Raw genomic sequence first — 11,592 nt, 5'->3', positions numbered from 1 at the left:
GAAAAAAAGACAGAAAAGAAAAAAGGAAAAAAAAGAAAAAAAAGAAGAAAAGAAAAGGGAAAGAAAAAGAGGAAAAAAGAGAAGAAGAGAAAAATAATATACGGTGGACGCCCCTCGGGTGCCCCTCTTCCACTCTTCCTTCCACTTCCCCCTTCCACTCTTCCCTCCACTTCCCCCTTCATCTCTCTCCCCCTTCTCCCCTTCACCTTTCTGATGTCAGCGGTCTGTGTATGTTTCCGTTCACTAACGCATTCCTACCGATCAGACGGCCCCTCCTGGCACTGACGGTTCGGTGTGGGGCAAAAAAGAGCTTTTCAGGAAGTCCTAAGCCTTTAACTACTCGGAGTCCGGTAAAAGATTCGTCGTAGAAGGAGAGGTGCCGCGTATTGTGGCAGAGGCTGGTAAGTGGGCATTTTAGGAAGTTCTACGCCTTTAACTACTCCGCGCCCTGTCAACATTTCGTCGTAAAAAGAGGGGCGCCCCGTATTGCGGTAGGCTGTGCAAGCGGGTGCAATGCGAATTCCTTGCCCGCTTCTGGATTACGCGTGTAGTGGGGGCCTCCCGGCTGTGCACAGGGTTGCTGTTGGGCATGTCATGCATGGCACAATTGATTGGGTAGTAAAATAAAACAGAAAACAGACGACAGCTGCACTTAGGAAGAGTAGTTACACTTGGAACTGTTTTGGGTTGTCCAGTGCCCTTCGCAGCTGCAGTGCCGTGAACTCAGTTACTATTTTCATTGTTGCCTTTTTGTTTTCTAATGCTTTAATTGCTGCAAGTGTACCAGGATTCTCATTTATTCCTCTATCGAGGGTGTTAAATTGGTGGATAAGGTATGACTCTCGTTGTTCACGTTCTCGATTTGATTTAAATCCCGTCTCTAAGAGCGTTACTGATAGTTTGTCGAATGCATGGTCAGGAAGATTGAGATGTTTTGATAGAGGTAGACTTGGGGCTGATTTCGCATGGGCTCTGTGAATATTGAAGCGAATCCTAAATGGTGTTTCTGTTTGTCCGATGTACTGCATACCACACACGTTGCATTCGAGTAGGTATACCACATTAGAGGAATCGCATGTTAGGTTTCCTCGTATGTTAATCGAAAACTTGGATTGCGTGCTGGTTACTTTGTCTGTTTCTCGCATCGCCTTACATACAAGACATCGTGGCTTTAAACAAGGGCGGCATGAATTATTGGGGGGTGATGTGTTATTTTGGGAGTGGACAAGGGTGTCTTTGAGGTTACGTGGTCGTCGGTAAACGACGCCTGGAGCGGATGGGAATGCGCGTTTCAGACGTTCACTTTGTTCCAGAATGTCGTAATGTCATTTAAGGATTTTGTTTACATCGGGGAAGTTTGTGCTGTAAGTCAAGCAGAGGTTTGTTCGTTGTAGATCTTCTCGTGGTGGTCGCTTCATAAGTAAGTATTCACGCTTTAGTTTTCTCGCTTTTTGAACAGCGTCATTAATTACTTGTGGGGGGTATTTTTGTTTCTCGAGCATAAGTTTTAGCCTCTGTGAGCTCGTGTCAAAGTCAGCGTCTCTAGATCAGATTCGCTTCAACCGGTGAGCCTGGTTGTATGGAATACTGTTTTTACAGTGGCGTGGGTGATTGCTTTGGTAATGGAGGTATTGTTGTCGATCCGTTGGTTTGCGATATAGGGTTGTAGAGAGCTTCTCTTCTTCTATCGTTATGGTAACATCAAGAAAATTTACGGTAACTTGCGAGTATGTGTGTGTGAAGTGTATGTTCGGATGTACAGCATTGTAAGTGTCGATAAAGCTGAGAAGTTCGTCCTCGCTGTGGGTCCAAATAAGAAAGATGTCGTCTATGTATCTTCTGTATAACATTGGTTTCAAGGAAATTTGTGCAAGAAATTCAGATTCTAGCTTTCCCATAAATATGTTGGCATGAATAGGTGCCACTTTGGTGCCCATAGCGTTCCCGCTGATTTGTCGAAAATACTCTTGGTTAAACTCGAATGAATTTAATTCGAGGACCATCCTCGTCAAAGTTGCAATGGCGGAGAAATCTGAGGTGTTAGATTGTCTATGGTTTGTGTAGATGTTTTGTAATGCAGCTATGGCGTCATCGTGAGGAATATTTGTATATAATGAAGAGTCATCAAGAGTAACCAAGTACGAGTTTTTCGGCACACAGATACCTGCAATGTCTCGAAGAAAATGTGTGGTGTCTTTCATGTACGACGCGAGGGTGCATGAAATGTGGCTTATTAGTTTGTCCACGTACCCTGATATGGGTTCAGTTATTGTACCGATGCCTGATATGATTGGTCGACCTGGGTTACCGGGTTTATGAATTGTTGGGAGGATTTAGAAGTGACCTGGACGAGGGTATGCTGCTTGCATGAGTTTGTGGTCAGTGTTGGTTACCTTTTCTGCATCCAACAGTTTCTTTAGTTCTGTTGATACGATACGTTTGTATTCGTCTGTCGGATCACCTGGGAGGCGTTCGTAAAATCTTGAGTCATCTAGTTGGCGGTATGCTTCTTGTAAGTAGTTGGTTGTATTAAGGACTACAATTGCTCCTCCTTTGTCAGCGGGTTTTATTGTTATGTCTGTCCTAGATGTCAAATTTTTCATACTTATTTTTTCAGATTTTGTCAAGTTTTCTCGGTTTCCTTTCTGTCTCTGGTATTCGTGTACTATATCTTTCTGTACTGCGGTGATATGAAGGTCCAAGCACTTGTCTCGATTACTGTTCGGTGTCCAATCATTTGATTTACGACGGTGAATTGTTTCGTGGTTAGAAGGCCTGTCCAAGAAATATTCGCGCAACCTTAAGCTTCGAGCGAAGTTGTCGAGGTCTCGGAGCAAGTGGAATTCATCGAAAAATTTTGTGGTCGGGCAGAAGCTTACTCTCTTAGATAGCAGTTTTTCTTCGTCAGGTGACAAGCTCGTGTCCGATAAGTTTACAACCACAGTGCCACAGGGTGTGTTCCTAGATGGGTGCTCGTTTGTACCATTAGTGATTTCCTGGGTGGTGGTGTTGTAGTGATAAGGAACTATATCAGGGAATGCGGGTTTGGGCACATGGTCTCTTTTGAGTTTATGAATTTTTGTGGTCATGATGGCTTGGTATATTTTCTGTTCAAATTCTGTTAATCGCGTGATTTCTTCGTTCGATAAAGTGTTGTGGCGGAGAATGGTGTTAGTCATAGCGACCAGTTTCTTTACCTGCTTATCACTGTGATTAGGAGCGATTTCTGTTAATTTAAGAGATGCCTCAAGGAGAATGTTTTTTGATGTTATTTGGTCGTGTTCATCTAGATTTGTAGCGGCTGGTGTGAGGGAGAGTGCCATACCCTTGGGGGCTATTCTAGCACGAAGGTACACTTGCAATGTTGATTTATGCATTTCATGTGTTATTCGTTTGTCAGTAAGTTTTAGTACTTTAAGGAAAGTGGCACTGCAACTGGGAAGCGATGAGCTGGACGCACATTTCAGAAGTCAATCTTCTTTTGGGTGCGGGGATGGCACTGATGAGGTGCGCAGGTTGTAGTTATGTCCGGCAGGCCTTCGTCGTTGTGGGGAGGATTTCGGCGTCGGGCTCCCGGCGAACGTGTTCGTTGGCAGTTCCGGGGTCCGCAATAGGGGGACGCGGTTTCGTAGTTCGGCAGGCTTCCCTTTCAGGAGTGGTGTAGTGGTGCTGTCGTGTAGTGCTTTTGGTCTCGACATCCGCAATGGAGGGACGCGTGTTGGCTGTTCTGCAGATTTCCCCTCTAGTGGTGGTGCGCTGTTGATGATGGTGAGGGGGTGCTTGTGGCTCGCGGAAGTCACAGTTTCGCTGATCGTCGGGAACTCATCTGTGATGATGGGTGGGTGTGGGGCTCCTGGTGTATGTTGATATGCAGAAGTCTTCTCGTGGGTGTCTTGTTGTGTTGAACGTATATTCACGGGAGCTGCGGGTTGAGTCGACCACCCTGTGGTAGCTTCGAAATCTCCACGACCGAGTGCTTTCTTGAGGGTTTCGGCAATCAAAGCGACACCCATAAATCTCGGATGAAGCCCATCCGCAGCAAGAAAGCGTCTTGGTGGCAACTGCTCGAATTGGTAGTCAGTGTATGACACCTTGCTGGGTCTTCGGCAGTAGGCCTTGACTGTCTCGTTGAATTGACGAGCGTCCCGGTTGAAGCGGTGCACGAATTGTTCGTTCGATCGTTCCAAGTGTAGGTTGAGGTAACGGGGCAGCACGCATGAAACAACGAGCCTTTCGAGTTCCTGGCGTGTCCGAAGCGTGTTGTTCACTAGGCGGCGAAGGCGGCGTAGCAATTCCTCTAGTCCGTATGACGCCAGCTCGCTCGTACCGACGTGAAAAACGAGCGTGGTCACAGATCGTGGTATGCCAGCAAGCTCTTTCTCGATGTCGAATGTGGAGGCTCCGCCGATGGAAATGATTGCAGGTGTCGTCTTCTCATGTGGTTTGAAATGCCGATGTAAATATCTTGTTTGCGAGTTTCCGATGATGGCTGATGTTGGTGCATGTTTAGAGAAATTCTGTGAGACCTGCTCGACTGGAGGTGCGCCTGTGGCCGGTCTTGTGTAGGCAGGCATGGTGGTTGAGTGGCCGTAGCGTTGCATATAGTCCAGTAGATCCTCCGTGAGCGGTCACAACGTGGTTTATTTCGACGTTTCGGCCTAGAGTCTGGCCTTCATCAGGATTAAAGATACAGTTTGTTTGTGCTAAGCTTTATACAATCTCAAATCAGAGGGCAAGGAAAAAGGAAAAAAAGACAGAAAAGAAAAAAGGAAAAAAAGAAAAAAAAGGGAAAGAAAAGAGGAAAGAAAAGAAGAAGAGAAAAATAATATACGGTGGACGCCCCTCGGGTGCCCCCTTCCACTTCTTTTGAGCACCGGCCGTAGGATCTGGACGTCTACGAAGAATCTGTTCTCTCCACTACAGACCTGTGCAGTCCAGGTGTTCCAGCCGAGCAGCTTTCTCCCGTGTGCAACCACGCTCGTGTAAACACGAGCCAACTTCCTGTGCCTCCCCTGTGCCTGGCTGACATCGACATCGACTCGCTATCATCGTCTTGTACGACTTTTAGCGACCTGTCATTCACACGTGGAGCGCAACGGCACGTGGTCAGCCCTGTGCCTGCGCTGACCTCATCGGAGGTTATATAAGGAAGTCCCCAGCGCATCCGAACCACTTTTGAGCAGCGGCCGTAGGATTTGGACGTCTACGAAGAATCTGTTCTCTCCACTACAGGTTGGTTCTTGTACTATTACCACTGCTCGTATTGCCTACTCACATACGGCGGCTGCTCATAAGTGTTGCCTTCTGGTTTTGCTTGCACACTATGCCTACTAACACCGAACTTGCTAAGAAAATCGAGCACCTTGAGTCCCTGCTTCATGCTAAACTTGACAATCTTGTTGATGACCTTGTGTCTAAAATATCGAGAAAATTGGAAGATCAGGGACTAGGCAATCTTTCTGCACTTGCCGATAGTGTACGTTTCATCAGTGACGAATATGATTCAGTGCGCAAATCTGTAGATGAGCTGGTGCAGTCAAACTAAGCACTGAGGGCAGAAAATGACGAGTTAACCAAAAAGATTGCAGATATGGAGCAATACAGTAGGCTCAATAACATTGAAATCAAAGGTGTTCCATGTACACAAGGGGAGGACTGCGCTTTTCTTTTGAAAACCATTGGACAAGTGATTGAATGTCCTATTTCATCGACAGATATTGATGCAGTTCGTCGCGTCGCCAGTAAAACAGCTGACAAGTGCATCATCGCGCGCTTTTGTTCACGCGAGAAGAAAAATGAGTTCCTTCGCAAAGCGCGTAAGGCGCGACTTCGTGCTTCTCAGTTAGGACTATCTGGAAGTAATGACAATCCAGTCTTTGTCAATGAACATCTTACCATTGCCAATAAAAAGCTGTTTAGTAAAGCGCTTGTTCTAAAAAAGGAAAAGAAATGGCGGTTCCTCTGGACAGAGAATTGTCATATCAAGGCCCGCAAGACAGAGGACAGCAGGGTATTTTGGATTAATATGGAATCTGATCTCAACTTATTCACGTGACGTTGACAAATTCGGTTCGCTTTTCCCAACTCAGTAGCTTTCGTCGTGTATCATCATGTCGTTGCTTCCTTTCGAGGAAACTAAATCCCTCCTTGCTATTTCTACTTGTTAATTGCTGCACATCAATGCGCGTAGTTTGCCAAAAAACTACGATAACATTATTGGATTCACTGACTTACTCTGTCATTCCTTTTCATTTTTATGTATTACTGAAACATGGCTAGGATCTTGTGATGGCAATCTGTACGGATTTCAATCGTTTAACTCTGAATATTGTCACCGCGATTCAGGTCGCTATGGCGGCTCGGCCATATTTATATCGCCCGAGATAAAGTACAAGCGCAGGACTGACCTATCTTTGAATATTCCGAACTGTGAATCTGTATGGATCGAGGCTGCCTTCCCCTCCTCTGTTAATATAAATAAAGTGATCATTGCATGCATTTACCGTTCTCCATCTTCTTCTATTCCGCATTTTCTACATAATTTAGCTGCTGTACTCGACATTATCACCGCAGAAAATAAGCAAGTTGTTTTGGTTGGTGATATCAACATTAACCTAATGGATACAGATAAAAACAGCACCATAGCATATATTGATTGTTTTCTTGGCTTCGGGCTTGAATCCTTAATTTAATCCCCTACTCGATTTTCACCCACTGGAACAAGCACGCTTATTGACCACGTATTAAGCAATTTTTCGCCAACCCCTAGCGCAGGAGTCATTGATGTGTGCATCACTGATCATCATCCTGTCTTTGTAACTTTCGCCGTAAATCTACCTCGCCTTAGCACGTGTCATTTCACGTCAACCTTCGATCAGGAAAACTTTATCAAGGCAATTCAAGGCTCCGAGTGGTGTTCCATTAGCACCTTAGAAAATCCTGAAGAAGCACTACGCAACTTCTGCTCCCTATTTCTTAAAGCTGTGCATGCAAACACTAAAACTGTTAAATGCAAGAAAATATATAGGTTTCAACGTAATTCCTGGTTAACTCAAGGCTTGTTAACTAGTATGCGGAAAAAAGATAATCTCTACAGGAAAACAAAAAAACAGCCATTTAATGTGAATTTGACTTAGGTATAAAAATTATAGTAAGATGTTGAATAAACTGCTGAAAAAATCAAAACGACTTTATTATGAAAAAGAATTCTGTAAAGCAAGAAATGACCCAAAGAAAAAATGGAAACTTTTCAATGACTTTTTAAACAGACCTCAGGTTAGTAATGTCATTGATAAAATTAGGTATAAACAACAAATCTGTACTGAGTCCTCTGACATAGCCGAGTCTTTTAGTGATTACATTTGTGAAGTATACAATGATAGACCCAAAGTATCCTCGTACACCCTTACCCGCTGTATCCATTCATTCTTTCTATATCCTGTTTCCATTGACGAAGTCTATTCTACAATCCTGAGTATAAAAAACTGTAGCGCTGGACTAGACAATGTATCGGCGTTTCATTTAAATCTTGCTGCTCCAGACATCTTAGAAGTCTTAAGCAATATAATTATAGTCATTTTTAAACATGGTATATTTTCGAGCTCACTGAAAAAAGCCAAGTTAATCCCAGTACACAAAAAAGGAGATACGACAGATGTCCGTACCTACCGCCCTATTTCTATTTTGTCTTCCATCAGCAAACTTATTGAAAAATTATTTGTGAAACGTATTAACAAGTACCTCAATTAATTTAAGCTGCTAAAGCCTTGTCAATTCGGTTTCCGGGCTGGTAGTTCTACGAATTTAGCATTGCTATCATTAACCAATTTCTTGAAAACGTCCATCGACAACGGTAATTTCACAGGGTCTGTATTTCTTGATTTCACGAAAGCCTTTGATACCATTAGTCATAACATTTTATTTAGCAAATTAGAGTCCTTGGGAATCACTGGCCCTTCCTTGACCTTCATAAAAAACTACCTTCTTGATCGTGAACAATCAGTCTGCATTGGGGGCGTTAATTCTAATGTTAAAATAATTAATCAAGGGGTCCCACAGGGTTCTATTCTTGGACCCTTACTGTTTTGTATCTATATTAATGATTTGCCTGACTGCCTTGGAGATTCTAAAGTTATTCTTTACGCTGATGATACGACCATTTCCATCTCGCATAAATCATTACCTACTCTGGTCAATAAGTTGAACAAAGAACTGACTAATGTCGTTGAATGGTGTCGCTTAAACTACTTAATTTTAAACCCGCTCAAAACTCAGTTCATGGTTTTTAAAACATCACAAAAAATGCTACCTTTCATTCCACAAGTGTTCATTGACAATCATTTCATTCCTGCGTCTAACTGTGTGTGTTTTCTGGGCGTAAAATTAGACCCTCATTTAAAGTTTACCAATCATATTCTTTACGTCAAACAAAAAACAGCATTTGGTATAAGATCACTCATCAAATCTCGTCCTTTTTTTTCACTTGAAGCCTTATTGTCTTTATACTTTGCCTTCATTCATAGTCACATCATCTATGGCATTACATCATGGGGAAATACATATGACATTCATATTTCGTCTGTACAGCACATTCAGAATCAGGCCATTCGCATTATTACCAACAGTTCATCTTATTCTAATGCTACCCCACTCCTTCAGGCTAACTGTATTCTTACTGTGCCTGGCTTATTTAATTTTCACTTAATCATATTGTTATATAAACAACTTAACAAACAGCTTGTGTTTGATTTATTTGATGCTAGTTTACTCACTAACACCAACAGCACTAGATTCGCCCACAGTCACAACTTCCTTTTACCTAAATGTAACCAATTATGGCAAAATGACGTCCGCCTTCGCGGTCATTAAATTGTGGAATAACCTGCCCTATACACTAAAATCATCGTCATCTTTTCATGCATTCAAACGTGATCTCAAAAACTTCATCTTGCATAACTAGGTTGACAACGATGATTACTTAACGATTCTTATGTATCCGGGCATAAAATTGGAAAGACTTTGCAAATTTAGGTTATTGCTTTATGGTGTGATTATGTTTTACTTGGATAACTTATTACTATTGTTCTTGTGTCGCATTCTGACTGCCTTTTTTGTTTACTTGATGTTATTTATGTAAGTTCACTGTTTACTTTTCCCAAGTGTTGCGTATTTTACGTGCTGTTATAATTATTAATTTTATTGTTATTGTTAACCGAGGGTCCCACTGCAGTCGCTTGACTTTGGGACCCTCGTCTGCATACTACATTCTACGAATTTTGTATTTTGAATGAATGAATAAACTGAACTGAAATGAACTGAACTTCCCCCTCCACTCTTCCCTCCACTTCCCCCTTCATCTCTCTCCCCCCTCTACCCTTCACCTTTCTGATGTCAGCGGTCTGTGTATGTTTCCGTTCACTAACGCCTTCTTCCCAATCAGACGGCCCCTCCTGGCACTGGCGGTTCGGTGTGGGGCAAAAAAGAGCTTTTCGGGAAGTCCTAAGCCTTTAACTACTCGGAGTCCCGTAAACAATTCGTCGTAGAAAGAGGGGTGCCGCGTATTGTGGCAGAGGCTGGTAAGCGGGCATTTTAGGAAGTTCTAAGCCTTTAACTACTCCGCGCCCTGTCAACAGGGCGCGGAGTAGTTAAATGCATAAATCAACTTTGCAAGTGTACCTTCGTGCTAGAATAGCATCCAAGGGTATGACACTCTCCCTCACACCAGCCGCTACAAATCTAGATGAACACGACCAAATAACAAGGAAAAACGTCCTCCTTAATGCATCTCTTAAATTAACAGAAATCGCTCTTAATCACAGTGATAAGCAGGTAAAGAAACTGGTCGCTATGACCAACACCATTCTCCGCCACAACACTTTATCGAACGAAGAAATCACGCGATTAAAAGAACTTGAACAGAATAAATACCAAGCCATCATGACCACAAAATTTCATAAACTCAAAAGAGACCATGTGCGCAAACCCGCGTTCCCTGATATAGTTCCTTATCACTACAACACCACCACCCAGGAATTCACTAATGGTACAAACGAGCACCCATCTAGGAACACACCCTGTGGCACTGTGGTTGTAAACTTATCGGACACGAGCTTGTCACCTGACGAAGAAAAACTGCTATCTAAGGGACTAAGCTTCTGCCCGACCACAAAATTTTTCGATGAATTCCACTTGCTCCGAGACCTCGACAACTTCGCTTGAAGCTTAAGGTTGCGCGAATATTTCTTGGACAGGCCTTCTAACCACGAAACAATTCACCGTCGTAAATCAAATGATTGGACACCGAACAGTAATCGAGACAAGTGATTGGACCTTTATATCACCGCAGTACAGAAAGATATAGTACACGAATACCACAGACAGAAAGGAAACCGAGAAAACTTGACAAAATCTGAAAAAGTAAGTATGAAAAATTTGGCATCTAGGACAGACATAACAATAAACCCCGCTGACAATGGAGGAGCAATTGTATTCCTTAATACAACCAACTACTTACAAGAAGCATACCGCCAACTAGACGACTCAAGATTTTACGAACGCCTCCCAGGTGATCCGACAGACGAATACAAACGTATCGTATCAACAGAACTGAAGAAACTGTTGGATGCAAAAAAGATAACTAACACTGACCACAAATTGATGCGAGCAGCATACCCTTGTCCAGGTCGCTTCTACATCCTGCAAAAAATTCATAAACCCGGTAACCCAGGTCGACCAATCATATCAGGCATCGGTACAATAACTGAACCCATATCAGGGTACATGGACAAACTAATAAGCCACATTTCATGCACCCTCGCGTCGTACATGAAAGACACCACACATTTTCTTCGAGACATTGCAGGTATCTGTGTGCCGAAAAACTCGTACTTGGTTACTCTTGATGACTCTTCATTATATACAAATATTCCTCATGATGACGGCATAGCTGCATTACAAAACATGTACACAAACCATAGACAATCTAACACCCCAGATCTCTCTGCCATTGCAACTTTGACGAGGATGGTCCTCGAATTAAATTCATTCGAGTTTAACCAAGAGTATTTTCGACAAACCAGCGGGAACGCTATGGGCACCAAAATGGCACCTATTTATGCCAACATATTTATGGGAAAGCTAGAATCTGAATTTCTTGCACAAATTTTCTTGAAACCAATGTTATACAGAAGATACATAGACGACACCTTTCTTATTTGGACCCACAGCGAGGACGAACTTCTCAGCTTTATCGACACTTACAATGCTGTACATCCGAACATACACTTCACACACACATACTCGCAAGTTACCGTTAATTTTCTTGATGTTACCATAACGATAGAAGAAGAGAAGCTCTCTACAACCCTATATCGCAAACCAACGGATCGACAACAATACCTCCATTACCAAAGCAATCACCCACGCCACTGTAAAAACAGTATTCCATACAACCAGGCTCACCGGTTGAAGCGAATCTGATCTAGAGACGCTGACTTTGACACGAGCTCACAGAGGCTAAAACTTATGCTCGAGAAACAAAAATACCCCCCACAAGTAATTAATGACGCTGTTCAAAAAGCGAGAAAACTAAAG

This window comes from Rhipicephalus microplus, chromosome 6, assembly GCF_043290135.1.
Source record: "Rhipicephalus microplus isolate Deutch F79 chromosome 6, USDA_Rmic, whole genome shotgun sequence".
Classification (NCBI taxonomy): Eukaryota; Metazoa; Arthropoda; class Arachnida; order Ixodida; family Ixodidae; genus Rhipicephalus; species Rhipicephalus microplus.
This window is presented reverse-complemented; position numbering follows the sequence as displayed.